At 47.4% G+C, this 25,769-nt stretch overlaps 1 long non-coding RNA gene across 2 annotated transcripts in view; it reads left to right on the plus strand.

The window, feature by feature from the left end:
• The window catches only part of LOC308187386, a 37,016-nt gene extending 20,580 nt beyond the window's left edge, over window positions 1-16,436 (plus strand). Inside the window, exons 3-4 of one of the 2 annotated variants that reach the window (XR_013944648.1) lie at window positions 2,318-3,912; window positions 14,070-14,645. This is a non-coding gene — a long non-coding RNA (uncharacterized lncRNA). Of the gene's footprint in view, window positions 1-2,317; window positions 3,913-14,069; window positions 14,646-16,045 lie in introns of those variants that run through there. The other variant, XR_013944649.1, reaches the window with a different exon arrangement.
• The last annotated feature ends 9,333 nt before the right edge of the window (window positions 16,437-25,769 follow it).

Genomic DNA, 25,769 nt, shown 5'->3' on the forward strand with positions numbered 1-25,769 from the left:
TCTAGGTCGAATAGGACGAACAGGATGGCTACTGAGGAAGAATCGGACTGAGAATGGTAATCGAGCAGATCCAAGTGGGTCGAATCCACATTCGTACGGTGAGAGTTTCTCTGAGTCGGGGTTTATTTGGGCGAGTCAGAAGTTTAATGCGGTTAGGGCGGCGCTTAGGATTGATGATAGGGCAAATATGAACATGAGTGCGTTCATTGCTCTCCTCTGGGTTTATACCAGATTCTAGAGATTGGAAGTCAATTGTAATTAATATACTAGAAGAGCAAGATCCTCATCAGTAGATGGTTATGTAGAGGAATAGTCAGATGATGTCTACGAAGTGTCAGTATCAGGCTGCTGCCTCGAATCCGAAGTGGTGGTCTGATGTAAAGTGGAACTTGATCAGTTGGAAGAGGCAGACGGTCAGGAAGGAGGATCCGATGATTACGTGGAGTCCGTGGAATCCAGTGGCAACGAAGAAGGTAGATCCGTAGACGCTATCGGCGATTGAGAATGGGGCTTCGTGGTATTCTATTGCTTGTAGGGCTGTGAAGTAGAATCCCAGGAGGATCGTTAGGGTTAGGGCGTGGATGGCGTGTTTTCGGTTTCCTTCTGTGATGCTGTGATGGGCTCACGTTACGGTAACGCCTGAGGCTAGTAGGATGGCTGTGTTTAGTAGGGGGACTTCTATCGGGTTGAGTGGTTTAATTCCTGTTGGGGGTCGTTGGCCTCCTAGTTCTGGGGTTGGGGCCAGGCTCGAGTGGAAGAACGCTCAGAAGAACCCTAAGAAGAAGAATGCTTCGGATGTGATGAAAAGGATTATGCCGTATCGTAGGCCTTTTTGGACTGTGGGAGTGTGATGGCCTTGGAAGGTGCTTTCTCGTACAATGTCTCGTCATCATTGGAGTATTACTAGGAGTATTGAGATGAGGCCTAGGGTTAGTAGTATGGATGAGTTGTAGTGGAATCACATGATTAATCCTGAGGTTGTGAGTAGGGCGGCGGCTGCCCCGAAGATTGGTCAAGGGCTTGGGTCAACTATGTGGTATGAGTGTGCTTGGTGTGCCATTAGATGTTTTCTTGTAAGTATAGGCTTAGAAGGAGCACGAAGACGTAGGCCTGGATTATGGCTACTGCTACTTCTAGGATGGTTAGGAGTAGTAGGATGATTATTGTTAGGATGGATACTGCAGGAAGGGTGGGTATTAATGCAATGGAGGCTGTAGAGATGAGTTGGATGAGTAAGTGTCCTGCTGTAAGGTTGGCTGTAAGGCGGACTCCGAGGGCTAGGGGGCGGATTAGTAGGCTGGTTGTTTCGATCAGGATTAGTGCGGGGATTAGGGGTGTAGGGGTACCTTCGGGTAATAGGTGGGCTAAAGAGGCTGATGGTTGGTTTCGTAGGCCTGTTAGTAGTGTGGCGAGCCATAGTGGGAAGGCTAGGGCTATGTTCATAGATAGTTGGGTGGTTGGGGTGAATGTATATGGAAGGAGGCCTAGAAGGTTGATTGTAAGAAGTATGATTATTAGGGATGTAAATATTATGGCTCATTTGTGGCCATTTTTGTTGAGTGGGACTATTAGTTGTTTTGTGATTAGGTGAAGGAGTCATGTTTGGATAGTAGAAAGGCGGTTGTTGATTCATCGGTTGTTTGGGGACGGGAATAGTAGGGCTGGGAAGAGTAGGGATAGTAGGATTAAGGGGATGCCGAATAGATTGGGGCTGGAAAATTGGTCAAAGAAGCTTAGGTTCATGGTCAGGATCATGGTGTGGGTTTGGTAGTGAGGGAGGTCTTATTTGATGGGGGGTTGGTTGTGGTGAAGGCTAGTAGTTTTGGTTGGATGAGGAGTGCTAGGGTTAATCAGGTTATAATTATGATTGAAAATCATGGTGCGGGGTTAAGCTGTGGCATATCATTAAGGAGGGGGAAGTCCCTCTTTGGCTAGCTTAAAAGGCTAGTGCTGTTGCATAGCTTCTTAATGATTAGGATGATGATAGAAGGGACGATCAGGCCTCGAAATGTGGGAGTGGGGTTGATTCTACTACAATGGGTATGTAGCTGTGATTAGCCCCGCAAATTTCTGAGCATTGTCCGTAAAAAATCCCAGGCCGGGTGGTAATGAATGAAGTTTGGTTTAGTCGGCCTGGGATTGCGTCTGTTTTAACTCCGAGCGTTGGGACTGCTCAGGAGTGGAGTACGTCTCCTGCAGTAATGATCACGCGGATGGGGGATTCTATTGGGATAACTACGCGGTGGTCAACTTCTAGCAGTCGGAAGTGGCCGTTGGGTAAGTCTGGGGTGGGCACTATGTAGGAGTCGAATGATAGGTCTTTGAAGTCTGTGTATTCGTAGCTTCAGTATCATTGGTGGCCGATGGCTTTTAGGGTGAGGTCTGGTTCATCGATTTTGTCCATTATGTAGAGGATTTGTAGGGATGGGAGGGCGAGGAGTACCAGGACGATAGCAGGTAGGATTGTCCAGATCAGCTCTACTTCTTGGGCGTCTACAGCATTGGACGAGAGTTTTTCTGTTAGTATGTGGGCTAAAAGGTAGAGAACTAGGCTGCAGATAGCTAGGGCAACGATTAGGGCGTGGTCGTGGAATTCAACGAGTTCTTCTATGATGGGTGATGAGGCGTCTTGGAATCCTAGTTGGGAGTGGTTGGCCACATGAGATGTACAGGATTTTTACCTGTGATTTAGTCTTGACAAGGCTATGTAATTGGTTTACTAACGTCTCATAAGAAAGAAGCATGAGCGGTTAATGCAGTTGGCTTGAAACCAGCATGTGAGGGTTCGATTCCTTCCTTTCTTGTACTTGGACGAAGGCCGGTTCCTCGAAAGTATGGTATGGGGGAGGGCAGCCGTGGATTCATTCAACGTTTGTGGTAGTTAGTTCTGGTTGTAGGACTTTTCGTTTGGCCGGAAAGGCTTCTCAGATGATGAATATTAGTATGATTACGGCTACTATTGAGATTAGGGAGCCGATGGAGGAAATGGTGTTTCATAGTGTGTAGGCGTCGGGATAGTCCGAGTATCGTCGGGGTATTCCTGCTAGGCCTAGGAAGTGCTGGGGGAAGAACGTTAGGTTTACTCCTGTAAATATTACCCCGAAGTGGGCTTTTGCTCATGTTTGGTGTAGGGTAAACCCAGTGAGTAGTGGGAATCAGTGAGTAAATCCTGCTAGAATGGCAAAGACGGCGCCTATGGATAGGACGTAGTGGAAGTGGGCAACTACGTAGTACGTGTCGTGCAGGGCGATGTCTAGGGAAGAGTTTGCAAGAACGATTCCTGTTAATCCTCCGATGGTAAATAGGAAGATAAATCCTAGAGCTCATAGTATTGGGGGGGTCTCATTTGATTGTTCCTCCGTGCAGGGTGGCTAGTCAGCTAAATACTTTGATTCCGGTAGGGATGGCAATGATTATAGTGGCTGATGTAAAGTAGGCTCGGGTATCAACGTCTATTCCTACTGTAAACATGTGGTGAGCTCAGACGATGAATCCTAGGAAGCCGATGGATAGTATGGCTCAGACTATTCCCATGTAGCCGAAGGGCTCCTTTTTGCCTGAGTAGTACGTGACTACGTGTGAGATGATTCCGAACCCCGGTAGGATCAGAATATAGACTTCTGGGTGTCCGAAGAATCAGAATAGGTGTTGGTACAGGATTGGGTCTCCTCCTCCAGCGGGGTCGAAGAATGTGGTGTTTAGGTTTCGATCAGTTAGTAATATTGTAATACCGGCGGCGAGTACGGGGAGTGATAGAAGGAGTAGGATGGCGGTAATTAGTACGGATCAGACAAATAGTGGGGTTTGGTATTGTGAGAGTGCGGGGGGTTTTATGTTGATGGCTGTGGTGATAAAGTTGATGGCCCCAAGGATGGAGGAGATACCGGCTAAGTGGAGTGAGAAGATAGCCAGGTCTACTGAAGCTCCGGCGTGGGCAAGGTCACCTGCTAGGGGAGGGTAGACAGTTCAGCCTGTGCCGGCGCCAGCTTCTACAGTGGATGAGGCTAGTAGGAGGAGGAATGATGGGGGGAGGAGTCAAAAGCTTATGTTGTTTATTCGCGGGAATGCTATGTCGGGGGCACCGATTATGAGGGGGACTAATCAGTTGCCGAATCCTCCGATCATGATGGGTATGACTATAAAGAAGCTTATTACAAAGGCGTGAGCGGTAACGATTACATTGTAAATTTGGTCGTCGCCTAGGAGAGTTCCTGGTTGTCCTAGTTCTGCGCGGATTAATAGGCTGAGTGCGGTGCCGACTATTCCTGCTCATGCCCCGAAGATGAGGTACAGGGTGCCAATATCCTTATGGTTAGTGGAAAATAGTCATCGGTTGATGAAGGTGACGGGTAAGATGGCTGAGTGTTGAAGCGTTAGGCTGTAGTCCTTTTTACAGAGGTTTAATTCCTCTTCTTATCGGCTCTGTAGTGAAATTCATGTTGAGTTGCAAGCTCATCGATGCGCACTAGGGTGCGTCAGGGTCTTTGTAGGCAGAAGCCAATTGGTTTAGGCATTTAGCTGTTAACTAGAGTTTTGTGGGATCGAAGCCCATCTGTCTAGGGAGGCTTTAGCTTAATTAAAGCGTCTGACTTGCATTCAGAAGATACAGGTTAATATTCTGTAAGTCTTAATGTGCAGAAACTAAGAGGGTTTAACTCTTATTTAAGGCTTTGAAGGCCTTCGGTTTGGGGTGTTATCCTAAGTTTCTAGACAATGGCATGTATTATTGGGGACAGGGGAAGTAAGAGGATTGATAGTGAGGCAAGGACCGCAGTAGGTGTGCTTGGGGCTTTGCTAGTGTATCATTGTTTTATGTGGTTAGAGGAGTTGGGGGGAAGGGTAATTGTTGAGTGGTATGCGAGGCGTAGGTAGAAGAAGAGGCTGAGCAGTGATAGCATGGCAATTGCCATGGCTGCTGGTGTTATTTCCTGTTTAGTTAGTTCTTGGATGATAAGTCACTTTGGTGACTTATTGGAGATGTACAGGATTTTTACCTGTGATTTAGTCTTGACAAGGCTATGTAATTGGTTTACTAACGTCTCATAAGAATGAAGCATGAGCGGTTAATGCAGTTGGCTTGAAACCAGCATGTGAGGGTTCGATTCCTTCCTTTCTTGTACTTGGACGAAGGCCGGTTCCTCGAAAGTATGGTATGGGGGAGGGCAGCCGTGGATTCATTCAACGTTTGTGGTAGTTAGTTCTGGTTGTAGGACTTTTCGTTTGGCCGGAAAGGCTTCTATGAACAACTATCTATGAACTATCTATGAACATAGCCCTAGCCTTCCCACTATGGCTCGCCACACTACTAACAGGCCTACGAAACCAACCATCAGCCTCTTTAGCCCACCTATTACCCGAAGGTACCCCTACACCCCTAATCCCCACACTAATCCTGATCGAAACAACCAGCCTACTAATCCGCCCCCTAGCCCTCGGAGTCCGCCTTACAGCCAACCTTACAGCAGGACACTTACTCATCCAACTCGTCTCTACAGCCTCCATTGCATTAATACCCACCCTTCCTGCAGTATCCATCCTAACAATAATCATCCTACTACTCCTAACCATCCTAGAAGTAGCAGTAGCCATAATCCAGGCCTACGTCTTCGTGCTCCTTCTAAGCCTATACTTACAAGAAAACATCTAATGGCACACCAAGCACACTCATACCACATAGTTGACCCAAGCCCTTGACCAATCTTCGGGGCAGCCGCCGCCCTACTCACAACCTCAGGATTAATCATGTGATTCCACTACAACTCATCCATACTACTAACCCTAGGCCTCATCTCAATACTCCTAGTAATACTCCAATGATGACGAGACATTGTACGAGAAAGCACCTTCCAAGGCCATCACACTCCCACAGTCCAAAAAGGCCTACGATACGGCATAATCCTTTTCATCACATCCGAAGCATTCTTCTTCTTAGGGTTCTTCTGAGCGTTCTTCCACTCGAGCCTGGCCCCAACCCCAGAACTAGGAGGCCAATGACCCCCAACAGGAATTAAACCACTCAACCCGATAGAAGTCCCCCTACTAAACACAGCCATCCTACTAGCCTCAGGCGTTACCGTAACGTGAGCCCATCACAGCATCACAGAAGGAAACCGAAAACACGCCATCCACGCCCTAACCCTAACGATCCTCCTGGGATTCTACTTCACAGCCCTACAAGCAATAGAATACCATGAAGCCCCATTCTCAATCGCCGATAGCGTCTACGGATCTACCTTCTTCGTTGCCACTGGATTCCACGGACTCCACGTAATCATCGGATCCTCCTTCCTGACCGTCTGCCTGTTCTGACTGATCAAGTTCCACTTTACATCAGACCACCACTTCGGATTCGAGGCAGCAGCCTGATACTGACACTTCGTAGACGTCATCTGACTATTCCTCTACATAACCATCTACTGATGAGGATCTTGCTCTTCTAGTATATTAATTACAATTGACTTCCAATCTCTAGAATCTGGTATAAACCCAGAGGAGAGCAATGAACGCACTCATGTTCATATTCGCCCTATCATCAATCCTAAGCGCCGCCCTAACCGCATTAAACTTCTGACTCGCCCAAATAAACCCCGACTCAGAGAAACTCTCACCGTACGAATGTGGATTCGACCCACTTGGATCTGCTCGATTACCATTCTCAGTCCGATTCTTCCTCAGTAGCCATCCTGTTCGTCCTATTCGACCTAGAAATCGCCCTCCTACTCCCCCTGCCATGAGCCGTCCAACTCCAATCCCCCCTAATGACCCTCACCTGAACTGTAGTGATCCTCCTTCTCCTAACACTCGGACTGGCCTACGAGTGAATTCAAGGGGGCCTAGAATGAGCAGAATAACAGAAAGTTAGTCTAACCAAAAAGATAGCTGGTTTCGACCCAGCAGATTACAGCCAACCCTGTAACTTTCTTATGTCGCCCCTACATTTAAGCTTCTACTCAGCCTTCATTTTCAGCGGACTAGGACTAGCCTTCCACCGAACCCACCTAGTATCCGCCCTACTATGCCTTGAAAGCATAATATTATCGATATTCGTAGGCCTATCAATATGATCCATCGAAAACCAAGTCTCCTCATTCACCATGGTACCAATTCTCATGCTAACCTTCTCAGCGTGTGAGGCGGGCACAGGCCTGGCCATCCTAGTAGCCTCCACCCGCACACATGGCTCCGACCATCTACACAACCTAAACCTCCTGCAATGCTAAAAATCATCCTACCCACAATCATACTTCTTCCAACAGCCCTGCTGTCTCCACCAAAATTTCTATGGACTAACACCACCTTATACAGCCTCCTAATCGCTGCCCTAAGCCTACAGTGATTAATCCCAACCTACTACCCCTACAAATTTTTATCCAACTGAACAGGAATTGACCAAATCTCATCCCCCCTCCTAGTACTATCCTGCTGACTACTCCCACTCATAATCATAGCAAGCCAAAACCACCTGCAACAAGAACCCCTACAACGCAAACGAATCTTTATCTCAACCTTAGTCGCAGTCCAGCCATTCATCCTACTAGCCTTTTCCACCACAGAACTAGCACTATTTTACATCTCATTTGAAGCAACCCTCATTCCCACCCTAATCTTAATCACCCGATGGGGGAACCAACCAGAACGCCTAAGCGCTGGCATCTACCTGCTATTCTACACGCCAGTAAGCTCTCTACCCCTGCTAATCACAATCATACACCTATACGTGAAAATTGGCACCCTGCACCTGCCAACCCTACAACTAACCCACCCAACCCTATCCACCTCATGGACAGGAATACTATCAGGTCTAGCACTGCTCATAGCATTCATAGTAAAAGCCCCACTATACGGCCTACACCTCTGACTGCCAAAAGCCCACGTAGAAGCACCCATCGCAGGCTCAATACTCCTCGCCGCCCTACTACTAAAGCTAGGAGGATACGGAATTATACGAGTCACTCTATTTATGGGCCCACTGTCCAACCTCCTGCACTACCCCTTCCTAACCCTGGCCCTATGAGGCGCCCTAATGACTAGCTCAATCTGCCTACGACAGACAGACCTAAAATCACTAATCGCTTATTCATCCGTTAGCCACATAGGCCTAGTTATCGCCGCAGGAATAATCCAAACCCACTGATCATTCTCAGGGGCAATGATCCTAATAATTTCCCATGGACTAACTTCCTCCATACTATTCTGCCTAGCCAACACAAACTATGAACGTACGCACAGCCGAATTCTACTACTCACACGAGGCCTACAACCTCTCCTACCACTCATAGCTACCTGATGATTGCTGGCCAATCTAACAAACATAGCCTTACCCCCAACAACAAACCTCATAGCAGAGCTAACCATTATAATCACCTTATTCAACTGATCTGCCTTCACGATCATCCTAACAGGAATCGCAACCCTACTAACCGCCTCCTACACCTTATTCATACTACTAATGACCCAACGAGGCTCAATCCCCTCCCACATCACATCTATGCAAAACTCAACCACGCGAGAACACCTGCTCATAACACTCCACATTATCCCAATATTCCTCCTAATCCTCAAACCCGAACTGATCTCCGGAATCCCCTCATGCAAGTATAGTTTAAACCAAACATTAGACTGTGATTCTAAGAATAGAAGTTCAAACCTTCTTACCTGCCGAGGGGAGGGTTTAACCAACAAGAGCTGCTAACTCTTACATCTGAGCCTAAAACCTCAGCCCCCTTACTTTTAAAGGATAACAGCAATCCACTGGTCTTAGGAACCACCCATCTTGGTGCAAATCCAAGTAAAAATAGTGAACCCCACACTACTAATCAACTCCCTCACACTACTCACGCTGACAATCCTCCTAACCCCAATCATCCTGCCATTTCTATTTAAAAACTTTAAAAACACCCCACAAGCCACCACCCGCGCTGTTAAAACCGCATTCCTAATTAGCCTAGCCCCTACAACCGCATTCATCTACTCGGGAGTAGAATCTGTCACCTGCCACTGGGAGTGAAAATTCATTATAAACTTTAAAATCCCCCTGAGCCTAAAAATAGACCAATACTCAATAACATTTCTTCCAATCGCCCTATTTGTAACATGATCAATCCTACAATTCGCCATATGATACATGGCCTCAGAGCCATACGTAACAAAATTTTTCACCTACCTACTGACATTCCTAGTCGCCATACTCCTCCTAACAACCGCAAACAACATATTCCTCCTATTCGTAGGCTGGGAAGGAGTACGAATCATGTCCTTCCTTCTCATCGGCTGATGACAAGGCCGAGCAGATGCCAACACCGCCGCCCTACGAGCCGCAATCTACAACCGAATCGGAGACGTCGGACTGATCCTGAGCATAGCATGACTAGCTTCAACATTCAACACCTGAGAGATCCAACAAGCCGTACACCCCCACCAAACCCCAATCCTCCCCCTCATAGGATTAATCCTCGCAGCCGCAGGAAAATCCGCCCAATTTGGACTCCACCCATGACTGCCCGCAGCAATAGAAGGCCCCACCCCAGTATCAGCCCTACTGCACTCCAGTACCATAGTAGTAGCCGGAATCTTCCTGCTCATCCGCATGCACCCCCTGCTAGCCACCAACCAGACAGCCCTAACTGCCTGCCTATGCCTAGGTGCTCTATCAACCCTATTCGCTGCCACATGCGCCCTAACCCAAAATGACATCAAAAAAATCATTGCTTTCTCAACATCCAGCCAACTAGGACTAATAATAGTCACTATCGGACTAAACCTCCCACAACTAGCCTTCCTACACATCTCAACCCATGCCTTCTTTAAAGCCATACTATTCCTATGCTCAGGGTCTATCATCCACAACCTAAACGGAGAACAAGATATCCGAAAGATAGGAGGCCTACAGAAAATACTCCCAGTCACTACTTCCTGCCTAACCATCGGAAACCTGGCGCTGATAGGAACCCCATTCCTAGCCGGATTCTACTCAAAAGACCTCATCATCGAAAGCTTAAACACATCATACCTAAATACTTGAGCCCTACTCCTAACCCTTATAGCCACAGCATTCACCGCAACCTACAGCATCCACATAACCATCCTAGTCCAAGCTGGACAAACCCGAATCCCCCCAGTAGTATCAATAAACGAAAACAACCCACTAATCACCGCCCCCCTAACCCGACTCGCCCTAGGCAGCATTACAGCAGGAATAATCATTACCTCTTTCATCACACCAACCAAAACCCCCCCAATAACCATACCCCTTATCACCAAAACCGCTGCCATCCTCATAACAATCCTAGGAATCATCCTAGGCCCCTCATGTACAGGGCCACACCCCTCTAACGGCGCAAGCTTACATAGAAACATTATTAACAGACCTAGACAGATACAAAAACCCCTACAAGACCACGTATTAACTAACCCTGTTAACCCGACTCAGGAGCGCCTATAAGAGCGATTAAAATCTGTGAAAGGAACTCGGCAAATTAATAAGGCCCGACTGTTTACCAAAAACATAGCCTTCAGCAAATTAAACAAGTATTGAAGGTGATGCCTGCCCGGTGACTTAGGTTTAACGGCCGCGGTATCCTAACCGTGCAAAGGTAGCGCAATCAATTGTCCCATAAATCGAGACTTGTATGAATGGCTAAACGAGGTCTTAACTGTCTCTCACAGATAATCAGTGAAATTGATCTCCCCGTGCAAAAGCGGGGATGTGAACATAAGACGAGAAGACCCTGTGGAACTTAAAAATCAACGACCACCGCGAATCCTCAATCAACCCCACTGGGGCCACTACCATCGCAGAGCCTGGTCGATATTTTTCGGTTGGGGCGACCTTGGAGGAGAACAAATCCTCCAAAAACAAGACCATACCTCTTTACCTAGAGCTACCCCTCAAAGTGCTAACAGTGACCAGACCCAATATAATTGATTAATGGACCAAGCTACCCCAGGGATAACAGCGCAATCCCCCTCAAGAGCCCATATCGACAGGGGGGTTTACGACCTCGATGTTGGATCAGGACATCCTAATGGTGCAGCCGCTATTAAGGGTTCGTTTGTTCAACGATTAACAGTCCTACGTGATCTGAGTTCAGACCGGAGCAATCCAGGTCGGTTTCTATCTATGACACACTCTCCCCAGTACGAAAGGACCGGGAAAGTGGGGCCAATACCACAAGCACGCCCCCCCCCTCCAAGCAGTGAAACCAACTAAACCGTGAAGAGGGCCTTCCCCCACCACTTTCAATCCTAGAAAAGGACCAGCTAGAGTGGCAGAGCCCGGCAAGTGCAGAAGGCTTAAGCCCTTTCCCCAGAGGTTCAAATCCTCTCCCTAGCTTCACCCATGATTCAAATAACAACACTAAGCTGCCTCGTTATATCCCTCCTATACATCATCCCAATCCTGATTGCCGTAGCCTTCCTAACCCTAGTAGAACGGAAAATCCTAAGCTACATACAATCCCGCAAAGGCCCTAACGTTGTCGGGCCTTTTGGCCTACTTCAACCATTTGCGGACGGACTGAAACTATTTACCAAAGAGCCCATCCGACCCTCTACCTCTTCCCCACTTCTATTCATTCTGATACCAATACTAGCCCTTGTCCTAGCCCTCACCACTTGAGCACCACTACCACTCCCATTTCCCCTAGCAGATCTAAACCTCGGAGTTCTCTTCCTAATAGCCATGTCAAGCCTAGCCGTCTACTCAGTCCTATGATCAGGCTGAGCCTCGAACTCAAAATACGCACTAACCGGAGCCCTACGGGCAGTAGCACAGACCATTTCATACGAAGTGACACTGGCCATAATCCTGCTATCAATAATCATACTAAGCGGAAGCTACACACTCAGCTCCTTTGCCATCGCACAGGAGCCTCTATACTTCATTTTCTCCTCATGACCCCTAGCAATAATATGATACGTATCCACCCTAGCAGAGACAAACCGAGCTCCTTTTGACCTCACAGAGGGTGAATCTGAGCTAGTCTCAGGGTTTAACGTTGAATACGCCGCAGGACCCTTCGCCTTATTCTTCCTAGCTGAATATGCGAACATTATGCTAATAAATACACTTACAGCCATCATATTCCTAAACCCAAGCGCCCTAGGGCCACCCACAGAACTATTCCCCGTCATCCTAGCCACAAAAGTCCTCCTACTATCTTCTGGTTTCTTATGGGTCCGAGCTTCATACCCACGATTCCGATATGACCAACTAATGCACCTACTATGAAAAAACTTCCTACCCCTCACACTAGCTCTGTGCCTCTGACACATCAGCATACCTATCTGCTATGCAGGCCTACCTCCTTACATAAGGAAATGTGCCTGAACTACAAAGGGTCACTATGATAAAGTGAACATAGAGGTATAACAGCCCTCTCATTTCCTGTTGACCTTAGAAAAGTAGGAATTGAACCCACACAAGAGAAATCAAAATTCTCCATACTTCCCTTATATTATTTTCTAGTAGAGTCAGCTAATCAAGCTATCGGGCCCATACCCCGAAAATGATGGTTTAACCCCCTCCTCTACTAATGAACCCTTACGCGACCCCAATCATAACCTTCAGCCTCATCTTGGGCACCACAATCACAATTTCCAGCAACCACTGAGTTCTGGCCTGGACAGGACTGGAGATCAACGCACTAGCCATCATTCCCCTAATTGCCAAATCCCACCACCCACGAGCAGTAGAAGCCGCAACGAAATACTTCCTAACCCAAGCAGCTGCTTCCGCCCTGGTCCTATTCTCTAGCATAACCAATGCCTGAGTCACCGGCCAATGAGACATCACACAAATAAACCACCCAACCTCCTGTCTACTACTGACAGCAGCAATCGCTATTAAACTGGGCCTAGTGCCATTTCACTTCTGATTCCCAGAAGTACTACAAGGATCGCCACTAATAACAGCCCTGCTACTCTCGACCCTCATAAAATTCCCCCCACTAACCCTGCTCCTACTAACATCCAAATCCCTCGACCCAGCTCTACTCACCGCCATGGCCCTAGCCTCAACAGCACTAGGAGGCTGAATAGGACTGAACCAAACACAAACACGCAAAATCCTAGCCTTCTCGTCCATCTCCCACTTAGGCTGAATCGCCATCATCCTAGTTTACAGCCCCAAATTGGCCTTACTTACCTTCTACCTATACACAATCATAACATCAGCCGTATTCCTAGCCCTTAACAAAATCAAAGCCCTTAACCTATCCATGATCACAACCTCATGAACAAAAACCCCAGTGCTAAACGCCACCCTAATACTAGTACTTTTATCCCTAGCAGGCCTCCCCCCATTAACAGGCTTTATACCAAAGTGACTTATCATCCAAGAACTAACTAAACAGGAAATAACACCAGCAGCCATGGCAATTGCCATGCTATCACTGCTCAGCCTCTTCTTCTACCTACGCCTCGCATACCACTCAACAATTACCCTTCCCCCCAACTCCTCTAACCACATAAAACAATGATACACTAGCAAAGCCCCAAGCACACCTACTGCGGTCCTTGCCTCACTATCAATCCTCTTACTTCCCCTGTCCCCAATAATACATGCCATTGTCTAGAAACTTAGGATAACACCCCAAACCGAAGGCCTTCAAAGCCTTAAATAAGAGTTAAACCCTCTTAGTTTCTGCACATTAAGACTTACAGAATATTAACCTGTATCTTCTGAATGCAAGTCAGACGCTTTAATTAAGCTAAAGCCTCCCTAGACAGATGGGCTTCGATCCCACAAAACTCTAGTTAACAGCTAAATGCCTAAACCAATTGGCTTCTGCCTACAAAGACCCTGACGCACCCTAGTGCGCATCGATGAGCTTGCAACTCAACATGAATTTCACTACAGAGCCGATAAGAAGAGGAATTAAACCTCTGTAAAAAGGACTACAGCCTAACGCTTCAACACTCAGCCATCTTACCCGTCACCTTCATCAACCGATGACTATTTTCCACTAACCATAAGGATATTGGCACCCTGTACCTCATCTTCGGGGCATGAGCAGGAATAGTCGGCACCGCACTCAGCCTATTAATCCGCGCAGAACTAGGACAACCAGGAACTCTCCTAGGCGACGACCAAATTTACAATGTAATCGTTACCGCTCACGCCTTTGTAATAAGCTTCTTTATAGTCATACCCATCATGATCGGAGGATTCGGCAACTGATTAGTCCCCCTCATAATCGGTGCCCCCGACATAGCATTCCCGCGAATAAACAACATAAGCTTTTGACTCCTCCCCCCATCATTCCTCCTCCTACTAGCCTCATCCACTGTAGAAGCTGGCGCCGGCACAGGCTGAACTGTCTACCCTCCCCTAGCAGGTAACCTTGCCCACGCCGGAGCTTCAGTAGACCTGGCTATCTTCTCACTCCACTTAGCCGGTATCTCCTCCATCCTTGGGGCCATCAACTTTATCACCACAGCCATCAACATAAAACCCCCCGCACTCTCACAATACCAAACCCCACTATTTGTCTGATCCGTACTAATTACCGCCATCCTACTCCTTCTATCACTCCCCGTACTCGCCGCCGGTATTACAATATTACTAACTGATCGAAACCTAAACACCACATTCTTCGACCCCGCTGGAGGAGGAGACCCAATCCTGTACCAACACCTATTCTGATTCTTCGGACACCCAGAAGTCTATATTCTGATCCTACCGGGGTTCGGAATCATCTCACACGTAGTCACGTACTACTCAGGCAAAAAGGAGCCCTTCGGCTACATGGGAATAGTCTGAGCCATACTATCCATCGGCTTCCTAGGATTCATCGTCTGAGCTCACCACATGTTTACAGTAGGAATAGACGTTGATACCCGAGCCTACTTTACATCAGCCACTATAATCATTGCCATCCCTACCGGAATCAAAGTATTTAGCTGACTAGCCACCCTGCACGGAGGAACAATCAAATGAGACCCCCCCAATACTATGAGCTCTAGGATTTATCTTCCTATTTACCATCGGAGGATTAACAGGAATCGTTCTTGCAAACTCTTCCCTAGACATCGCCCTGCACGACACGTACTACGTAGTTGCCCACTTCCACTACGTCCTATCCATAGGCGCCGTCTTTGCCATTCTAGCAGGATTTACTCACTGATTCCCACTACTCACTGGGTTTACCCTACACCAAACATGAGCAAAAGCCCACTTCGGGGTAATATTTACAGGAGTAAACCTAACGTTCTTCCCCCAGCACTTCCTAGGCCTAGCAGGAATACCCCGACGATACTCGGACTATCCCGACGCCTACACACTATGAAACACCATTTCCTCCATCGGCTCCCTAATCTCAATAGTAGCCGTAATCATACTAATATTCATCATCTGAGAAGCCTTTCCGGCCAAACGAAAAGTCCTACAACCAGAACTAACTACCACAAACGTTGAATGAATCCACGGCTGCCCTCCCCCATACCATACTTTCGAGGAACCGGCCTTCGTCCAAGTACAAGAAAGGAAGGAATCGAACCCTCACATGCTGGTTTCAAGCCAACTGCATTAACCGCTCATGCTTCTTTCTTATGAGACGTTAGTAAACCAATTACATAGCCTTGTCAAGACTAAATCACAGGTAAAAATCCTGTACATCTCATGTGGCCAACCACTCCCAACTAGGATTCCAAGACGCCTCATCACCCATCATAGAAGAACTCGTTGAATTCCACGACCACGCCCTAATCGTTGCCCTAGCTATCTGCAGCCTAGTTCTCTACCTTTTAGCCCACATACTAACAGAAAAACTCTCGTCCAATGCTGTAGACGCCCAAGAAGTAGAGCTGATCTGGACAATCCTACCTGCTATCGTCCTGGTACTCCTCGCCCTCCCATCCCTACAAATCCTCTACATAATGGACAAAATCGATGAACCAGACCTCACCCTAAAAGCCATCGGCCACCAATGATACTGAAGCTACGAATACACAGACTTCAAAGACCTATCATTCGACTCCTACATAGTGCCCACCCCAGACTTACCCAACGGCCACTTCCGACTGCTAGAAGTTGACCACCGCGTAGTTATCCCAATAGAATCCCCCATCCGCGTGATCATTACTGCAGGAGACGTACTCCACTCCTGAGCAGTCCCAACGCTCGGAGTTAAAACAGACGCAATCCCAGGCCGACTAAACCAAACTTCATTCATTACCACCCGGCCTGGGATTTTTTACGGACAATGCTCAGAAATTTGCGGGGCTAATCACAGCTACATACCCATTGTAGTAGAATCAACCCCACTCCCACATTTCGAGGCCTGATCGTCCCTTCTATCATCATCCTAATCATTAAGAAGCTATGCAACAGCACTAGCCTTTTAAGCTAGCCAAAGAGGGACTTCCCCCTCCTTAATGATATGCCACAGCTTAACCCCGCACCATGATTTTCAATCATAATTATAACCTGATTAACCCTAGCACTCCTCATCCAACCAAAACTACTAGCCTTCACCACAACCAACCCCCCATCAAATAAGACCTCCCTCACTACCAAACCCACACCATGATCCTGACCATGAACCTAAGCTTCTTTGACCAATTTTCCAGCCCCAATCTATTCGGCATCCCCTTAATCCTACTATCCCTACTCTTCCCAGCCCTACTATTCCCGTCCCCAAACAACCGATGAATCAACAACCGCCTTTCTACTATCCAAACATGACTCCTTCACCTAATCACAAAACAACTAATAGTCCCACTCAACAAAAATGGCCACAAATGAGCCATAATATTTACATCCCTAATAATCATACTTCTTACAATCAACCTTCTAGGCCTCCTTCCATATACATTCACCCCAACCACCCAACTATCTATGAACATAGCCCTAGCCTTCCCACTATGGCTCGCCACACTACTAACAGGCCTACGAAACCAACCATCAGCCTCTTTAGCCCACCTATTACCCGAAGGTACCCCTACACCCCTAATCCCCGCACTAATCCTGATCGAAACAACCAGCCTACTAATCCGCCCCCTAGCCCTCGGAGTCCGCCTTACAGCCAACCTTACAGCAGGACACTTACTCATCCAACTCATCTCTACAGCCTCCATTGCATTAATACCCACCCTTCCTGCAGTATCCATCCTAACAATAATCATCCTACTACTCCTAACCATCCTAGAAGTAGCAGTAGCCATAATCCAGGCCTACGTCTTCGTGCTCCTTCTAAGCCTATACTTACAAGAAAACATCTAATGGCACACCAAGCACACTCATACCACATAGTTGACCCAAGCCCTTGACCAATCTTCGGGGCAGCTGCCGCCCTACTCACAACCTCAGGATTAATCATGTGATTCCACTACAACTCATCCATACTACTAACCCTAGGCCTCATCTCAATACTCCTAGTAATACTCCAATGATGACGAGACATTGTACGAGAAAGCACCTTCCAAGGCCATCACACTCCCACAGTCCAAAAAGGCCTACGATACGGCATAATCCTTTTCATCACATCCGAAGCATTCTTCTTCTTAGGGTTCTTCTGAGCGTTCTTCCACTCGAGCCTGGCCCCAACCCCAGAACTAGGAGGCCAACGACCCCCAACAGGAATTAAACCACTCAACCCGATAGAAGTCCCCCTACTAAACACAGCCATCCTACTAGCCTCAGGCGTTACCGTAACGTGAGCCCATCACAGCATCACAGAAGGAAACCGAAAACACGCCATCCACGCCCTAACCCTAACGATCCTCCTGGGATTCTACTTCACAGCCCTACAAGCAATAGAATACCACGAAGCCCCATTCTCAATCGCCGATAGCGTCTACGGATCTACCTTCTTCGTTGCCACTGGATTCCACGGACTCCACGTAATCATCGGATCCTCCTTCCTGACCGTCTGCCTCTTCCGACTGATCAAGTTCCACTTTACATCAGACCACCACTTCGGATTCGAGGCAGCAGCCTGATACTGACACTTCGTAGACATCATCTGACTATTCCTCTACATAACCATCTACTGATGAGGATCTTGCTCTTCTAGTATATTAATTACAATTGACTTCCAATCTCTAGAATCTGGTATAAACCCAGAGGAGAGCAATGAACGCACTCATGTTCATATTCGCCCTATCATCAATCCTAAGCGCCGCCCTAACCGCATTAAACTTCTGACTCGCCCAAATAAACCCCGACTCAGAGAAACTCTCACCGTACGAATGTGGCTTCGACCCACTTGGATCTGCTCGATTACCATTCTCAGTCCGATTCTTCCTCAGTAGCCATCCTGTTCGTCCTATTCGACCTAGAAATCGCCCTCCTACTCCCCCTGCCATGAGCCGTCCAACTCCAATCCCCCCTAATGACCCTCACCTGAACTGTAGTGATCCTCCTTCTCCTAACACTCGGACTGGCCTACGAGTGAATTCAAGGGGGCCTAGAATGAGCAGAATAACAGAAAGTTAGTCTAACCAAAAAGATAGCTGGTTTCGACCCAGCAGATTACAGCCAACCCTGTAACTTTCTTATGTCGCCCCTACATTTAAGCTTCTACTCAGCCTTCATTTTCAGCGGACTAGGACTAGCCTTCCACCGAACCCACCTAGTATCCGCCCTACTATGCCTTGAAAGCATAATATTATCGATATTCGTAGGCCTATCAATATGATCCATCGAAAACCAAGTCTCCTCATTCACCATGGTACCAATTCTCATGCTAACCTTCTCAGCGTGTGAGGCGGGCACAGGCCTGGCCATCCTAGTAGCCTCCACCCGCACACATGGCTCCGACCATCTACACAACCTAAACCTCCTGCAATGCTAAAAATCATCCTACCCACAATCATACTTCTTCCAACAGCCCTGCTGTCTCCACCAAAATTTCTATGGACTAACACCACCTTATACAGCCTCCTAATCGCTGCCCTAAGCCTACAGTGATTAATCCCAACCTACTACCCCTACAAATTTTTATCCAACTGAACAGGAATTGACCAAATCTCATCCCCCCTCCTAGTACTATCCTGCTGACTACTCCCACTCATAATCATAGCAAGCCAAAACCACCTGCAACAAGAACCCCTACAACGCAAACGAATCTTTATCTCAACCTTAGTCGCAGTCCAGCCATTCATCCTACTAGCCTTTTCCACCACAGAACTAGCACTATTTTACATCTCATTTGAAGCAACCCTCATTCCCACCCTAATCTTAATCACCCGATGGGGGAACCAACCAGAACGCCTAAGCGCTGGCATCTACCTGCTATTCTACACGCCAGTAAGCTCTCTACCCCTGCTAATCACAATCATACACCTATACGTGAAAATTGGCACCCTGCACCTGCCAACCCTACAAGTAACCCACCCAACCCTATCCACCTCATGGACAGGAATACTATCAGGTCTAGCACTGCTCATAGCATTCATAGTAAAAGCCCCACTATACGGCCTACACCTCTGACTGCCAAAAGCCCACGTAGAAGCACCCATCGCAGGCTCAATACTCCTCGCCGCCCTACTACTAAAGCTAGGAGGATACGGAATTATACGAGTCACTCTATTTATGGGCCCACTGTCCAACCTCCTGCACTACCCCTTCCTAACCCTGGCCCTATGAGGCGCCCTAATGACTAGCTCAATCTGCCTACGACAGACAGACCTAAAATCACTAATCGCTTATTCATCCGTTAGCCACATAGGCCTAGTTATCGCCGCAGGAATAATCCAAACCCACTGATCATTCTCAGGGGCAATGATCCTAATAATTTCCCATGGACTAACTTCCTCCATACTATTCTGCCTAGCCAACACAAACTATGAACGTACGCACAGCCGAATTCTACTACTCACACGAGGCCTACAACCTCTCCTACCACTCATAGCTACCTGATGATTGCTGGCCAATCTAACAAACATAGCCTTACCCCCAACAACAAACCTCATAGCAGAGCTAACCATTATAATCACCTTATTCAACTGATCTGCCTTCACGATCATCCTAACAGGAATCGCAACCCTACTAACCGCCTCCTACACCTTATTCATACTACTAATGACCCAACGAGGCTCAATCCCCTCCCACATCACATCTATGCAAAACTCAACCACGCGAGAACACCTGCTCATAACACTCCACATTATCCCAATATTCCTCCTAATCCTCAAACCCGAACTGATCTCCGGAATCCCCTCATGCAAGTATAGTTTAAACCAAACATTAGACTGTGATTCTAAGAATAGAAGTTCAAACCTTCTTACCTGCCGAGGGGAGGGTTTAACCAACAAGAGCTGCTAACTCTTACATCTGAGCCTAAAACCTCAGCCCCCTTACTTTTAAAGGATAACAGCAATCCACTGGTCTTAGGAACCACCCATCTTGGTGCAAATCCAAGTAAAAATAGTGAACCCCACACTACTAATCAACTCCCTCACACTACTCACGCTGACAATCCTCCTAACCCCAATCATCCTGCCATTTCTATTTAAAAACTTTAAAAACACCCCACAAGCCACCACCCGCGCTGTTAAAACCGCATTCCTAATTAGCCTAGCCCCTACAACCGCATTCATCTACTCGGGAGTAGAATCTGTCACCTGCCACTGGGAGTGAAAATTCATTATAAACTTTAAAATCCCCCTGAGCCTAAAAATAGACCAATACTCAATAACATTTCTTCCAATCGCCCTATTTGTAACATGATCAATCCTACAATTCGCCATATGATACATGGCCTCAGAGCCATACGTAACAAAATTTTTCACCTACCTACTGACATTCCTAGTCGCCATACTCCTCCTAACAACCGCAAACAACATATTCCTCCTATTCGTAGGCTGGGAAGGAGTACGAATCATGTCCTTCCTTCTCATCGGCTGATGACAAGGCCGAGCAGATGCCAACACCGCCGCCCTACGAGCCGTAATCTACAACCGAATCGGAGACATCGGACTGATCCTGAGCATAGCATGACTAGCTTCAACATTCAACACCTGAGAGATCCAACAAGCCGTACACCCCCACCAAACCCCAATCCTCCCCCTCATAGGATTAATCCTCGCAGCCGCAGGAAAATCCGCCCAATTTGGACTCCACCCATGACTGCCCGCAGCAATAGAAGGCCCCACCCCAGTATCAGCCCTACTGCACTCCAGTACCATAGTAGTAGCCGGAATCTTCCTGCTCATCCGCATGCACCCCCTGCTAGCCACCAACCAGACAGCCCTAACTGCCTGCCTATGCCTAGGTGCTCTATCAACCCTATTCGCTGCCACATGCGCCCTAACCCAAAATGACATCAAAAAAATCATTGCTTTCTCAACATCCAGCCAACTAGGACTAATAATAGTCACTATCGGACTAAACCTCCCACAACTAGCCTTCCTACACATCTCAACCCATGCCTTCTTTAAAGCCATACTATTCCTATGCTCAGGGTCTATCATCCACAACCTAAACGGAGAACAAGATATCCGAAAGATAGGAGGCCTACAGAAAATACTCCCAGTCACTACTTCCTGCCTAACCATCGGAAACCTGGCGCTGATAGGAACCCCATTCCTAGCCGGATTCTACTCAAAAGACCTCATCATCGAAAGCTTAAACACATCATACCTAAATACTTGAGCCCTACTCCTAACCCTTATAGCCACAGCATTCACCGCAACCTACAGCATCCGCATAACCATCCTAGTCCAAGCTGGACAAACCCGAATCCCCCCAGTAGTATCAATAAACGAAAACAACCCACTAATCACCGCCCCCCTAACCCGACTCGCCCTAGGCAGCATTACAGCAGGAATAATCATTACCTCTTTCATCACACCAACCAAAACCCCCCCAATAACCATACCCCTTATCACCAAAACCGCTGCCATCCTCATAACAATCCTAGGAATCATCCTAGGCCCCTCATGTACAGGGCCACACCCCTCTAACGGCGCAAGCTTACATAGAAACATTATTAACAGACCTAGACAGATACAAAAACCCCTACAAGACCACGTATTAACTAACCCTGTTAACCCGACTCAGGAGCGCCTATAAGAGCGATTAAAATCTGTGAAAGGAACTCGGCAAATTAATAAGGCCCGACTGTTTACCAAAAACATAGCCTTCAGCAAATTAAACAAGTATTGAAGGTGATGCCTGCCCGGTGACTTAGGTTTAACGGCCGCGGTATCCTAACCGTGCAAAGATAGCGCAATCAATTGTCCCATAAATCGAGACTTGTATGAATGGCTAAACGAGGTCTTAACTGTCTCTCACAGATAATCAGTGAAATTGATCTCCCCGTGCAAAAGCGGGGATGTGAACATAAGACGAGAAGACCCTGTGGAACTTAAAAATCAACGACCACCGCGAATCCTCAATCAACCCCACTGGGGCCACTACCATCGCAGAGCCTGGTCGATATTTTTCGGTTGGGGCGACCTTGGAGGAGAACAAATCCTCCAAAAACAAGACCATACCTCTTTACCTAGAGCTACCCCTCAAAGTGCTAACAGTGACCAGACCCAATATAATTGATTAATGGACCAAGCTACCCCAGGGATAACAGCGCAATCCCCCTCAAGAGCCCATATCGACAGGGGGGTTTACGACCTCGATGTTGGATCAGGACATCCTAATGGTGCAGCCGCTATTAAGGGTTCGTTTGTTCAACGATTAACAGTCCTACGTGATCTGAGTTCAGACCGGAGCAATCCAGGTCGGTTTCTATCTATGACACACTCTCCCCAGTACGAAAGGACCGGGAAAGTGGGGCCAATACCACAAGCACGCCCCCCCCCTCCAAGCAGTGAAACCAACTAAACTGTGAAGAGGGCCTTCCCCCACCACTTTCAATCCTAGAAAAGGACCAGCTAGAGTGGCAGAGCCCGGCAAGTGCAGAAGGCTTAAGCCCTTTCCCCAGAGGTTCAAATCCTCTCCCTAGCTTCACCCATGATTCAAATAACAACACTAAGCTGCCTCGTTATATCCCTCCTATACATCATCCCAATCCTGATTGCCGTAGCCTTCCTAACCCTAGTAGAACGGAAAATCCTAAGCTACATACAATCCCGCAAAGGCCCTAACGTTGTCGGGCCTTTTGGCCTACTTCAACCATTTGCGGACGGACTGAAACTATTTACCAAAGAGCCCATCCGACCCTCTACCTCTTCCCCACTTCTATTCATTCTGATACCAATACTAGCCCTTGTCCTAGCCCTCACCACTTGAGCACCACTACCACTCCCATTTCCCCTAGCAGATCTAAACCTCGGAGTTCTCTTCCTAATAGCCATGTCAAGCCTAGCCGTCTACTCAGTCCTATGATCAGGCTGAGCCTCGAACTCAAAATACGCACTAATCGGAGCCCTACGGGCAGTAGCACAGACCATTTCATACGAAGTGACACTGGCCATAATCCTGCTATCAATAATCATACTAAGCGGAAGCTACACACTCAGCTCCTTTGCCATCGCACAGGAGCCTCTATACTTCATTTTCTCCTCATGACCCCTAGCAATAATATGATACGTATCCACCCTAGCAGAGACAAACCGAGCTCCTTTTGACCTCACAGAGGGTGAATCTGAGCTAGTCTCAGGGTTTAACGTTGAATACGCCGCAGGACCCTTCGCCTTATTCTTCCTAGCTGAATATGCGAACATTATGCTAATAAATACACTTACAGCCATCATATTCCTAAACCCAAGCGCCCTAGGGCCACCCACAGAACTATTCCCCGTCATCCTAGCCACAAAAGTCCTCCTACTATCTTCTGGTTTCTTATGGGTCCGAGCTTCATACCCACGATTCCGATATGACCAACTAATGCACCTACTATGAAAAAACTTCCTACCCCTCACACTAGCTCTGTGCCTCTGACACATCAGCATACCTATCTGCTATGCAGGCCTACCTCCTTACATAAGGAAATGTGCCTGAACTACAAAGGGTCACTATGATAAAGTGAACATAGAGGTATAACAGCCCTCTCATTTCCTGTTGACCTTAGAAAAGTAGGAATTGAACCCACACAAGAGAAATCAAAATTCTCCATACTTCCCTTATATTATTTTCTAGTAGAGTCAGCTAATCAAGCTATCGGGCCCATACCCCGAAAATGATGGTTTAACCCCCTCCTCTACTAATGAACCCTTACGCGACCCCAATCATAACCTTCAGCCTCATCTTGGGCACCACAATCACAATTTCCAGCAACCACTGAGTTCTGGCCTGGACAGGACTGGAGATCAACGCACTAGCCATCATTCCCCTAATTGCCAAATCCCACCACCCACGAGCAGTAGAAGCCGCAACGAAATACTTCCTAACCCAAGCAGCTGCTTCCGCCCTGGTCCTATTCTCTAGCATAACCAATGCCTGAGTCACTGGCCAATGAGACATCACACAAATAAACCACCCAACCTCCTGTCTACTACTGACAGCAGCAATCGCTATTAAACTGGGCCTAGTGCCATTTCACTTCTGATTCCCAGAAGTACTACAAGGATCGCCACTAATAACAGCCCTGCTACTCTCGACCCTCATAAAATTCCCCCCACTAACCCTGCTCCTACTAACATCCAAATCCCTCGACCCAGCTCTACTCACCGCCATGGCCCTAGCCTCAACAGCACTAGGAGGCTGAATAGGACTGAACCAAACACAAACACGCAAAATCCTAGCCTTCTCGTCCATCTCCCACTTAGGCTGAATCGCCATCATCCTAGTTTACAGCCCCAAATTGGCCTTACTTACCTTCTACCTATACACAATCATAACATCAGCCGTATTCCTAGCCCTTAACAAAATCAAAGCCCTTAACCTATCCATGATCACAACCTCATGAACAAAAACCCCAGTGCTAAACGCCACCCTAATACTAGTACTTTTATCCCTAGCAGGCCTCCCCCCATTAACAGGCTTTATACCAAAGTGACTTATCATCCAAGAACTAACTAAACAGGAAATAACACCAGCAGCCATGGCAATTGCCATGCTATCACTGCTCAGCCTCTTCTTCTACCTACGCCTCGCATACCACTCAACAATTACCCTTCCCCCCAACTCCTCTAACCACATAAAACAATGATACACTAGCAAAGCCCCAAGCACACCTACTGCGGTCCTTGCCTCACTATCAATCCTCTTACTTCCCCTGTCCCCAATAATACATGCCATTGTCTAGAAACTTAGGATAACACCCCAAACCGAAGGCCTTCAAAGCCTTAAATAAGAGTTAAACCCTCTTAGTTTCTGCACATTAAGACTTACAGAATATTAACCTGTATCTTCTGAATGCAAGTCAGACGCTTTAATTAAGCTAAAGCCTCCCTAGACAGATGGGCTTCGATCCCACAAAACTCTAGTTAACAGCTAAATGCCTAAACCAATTGGCTTCTGCCTACAAAGACCCTGACGCACCCTAGTGCGCATCGATGAGCTTGCAACTCAACATGAATTTCACTACAGAGCCGATAAGAAGAGGAATTAAACCTCTGTAAAAAGGACTACAGCCTAACGCTTCAACACTCAGCCATCTTACCCGTCACCTTCATCAACCGATGACTATTTTCCACTAACCATAAGGATATTGGCACCCTGTACCTCATCTTCGGGGCATGAGCAGGAATAGTCGGCACCGCACTCAGCCTATTAATCCGCGCAGAACTAGGACAACCAGGAACTCTCCTAGGCGACGACCAAATTTACAATGTAATCGTTACCGCTCACGCCTTTGTAATAAGCTTCTTTATAGTCATACCCATCATGATCGGAGGATTCGGCAACTGATTAGTCCCCCTCATAA

Source organism: Anser brachyrhynchus, assembly GCF_964034855.1.
Source record: "Anser brachyrhynchus genome assembly, contig: SCAFFOLD_246, whole genome shotgun sequence".
NCBI classification, from domain to species: Eukaryota; Metazoa; Chordata; class Aves; order Anseriformes; family Anatidae; genus Anser; species Anser brachyrhynchus.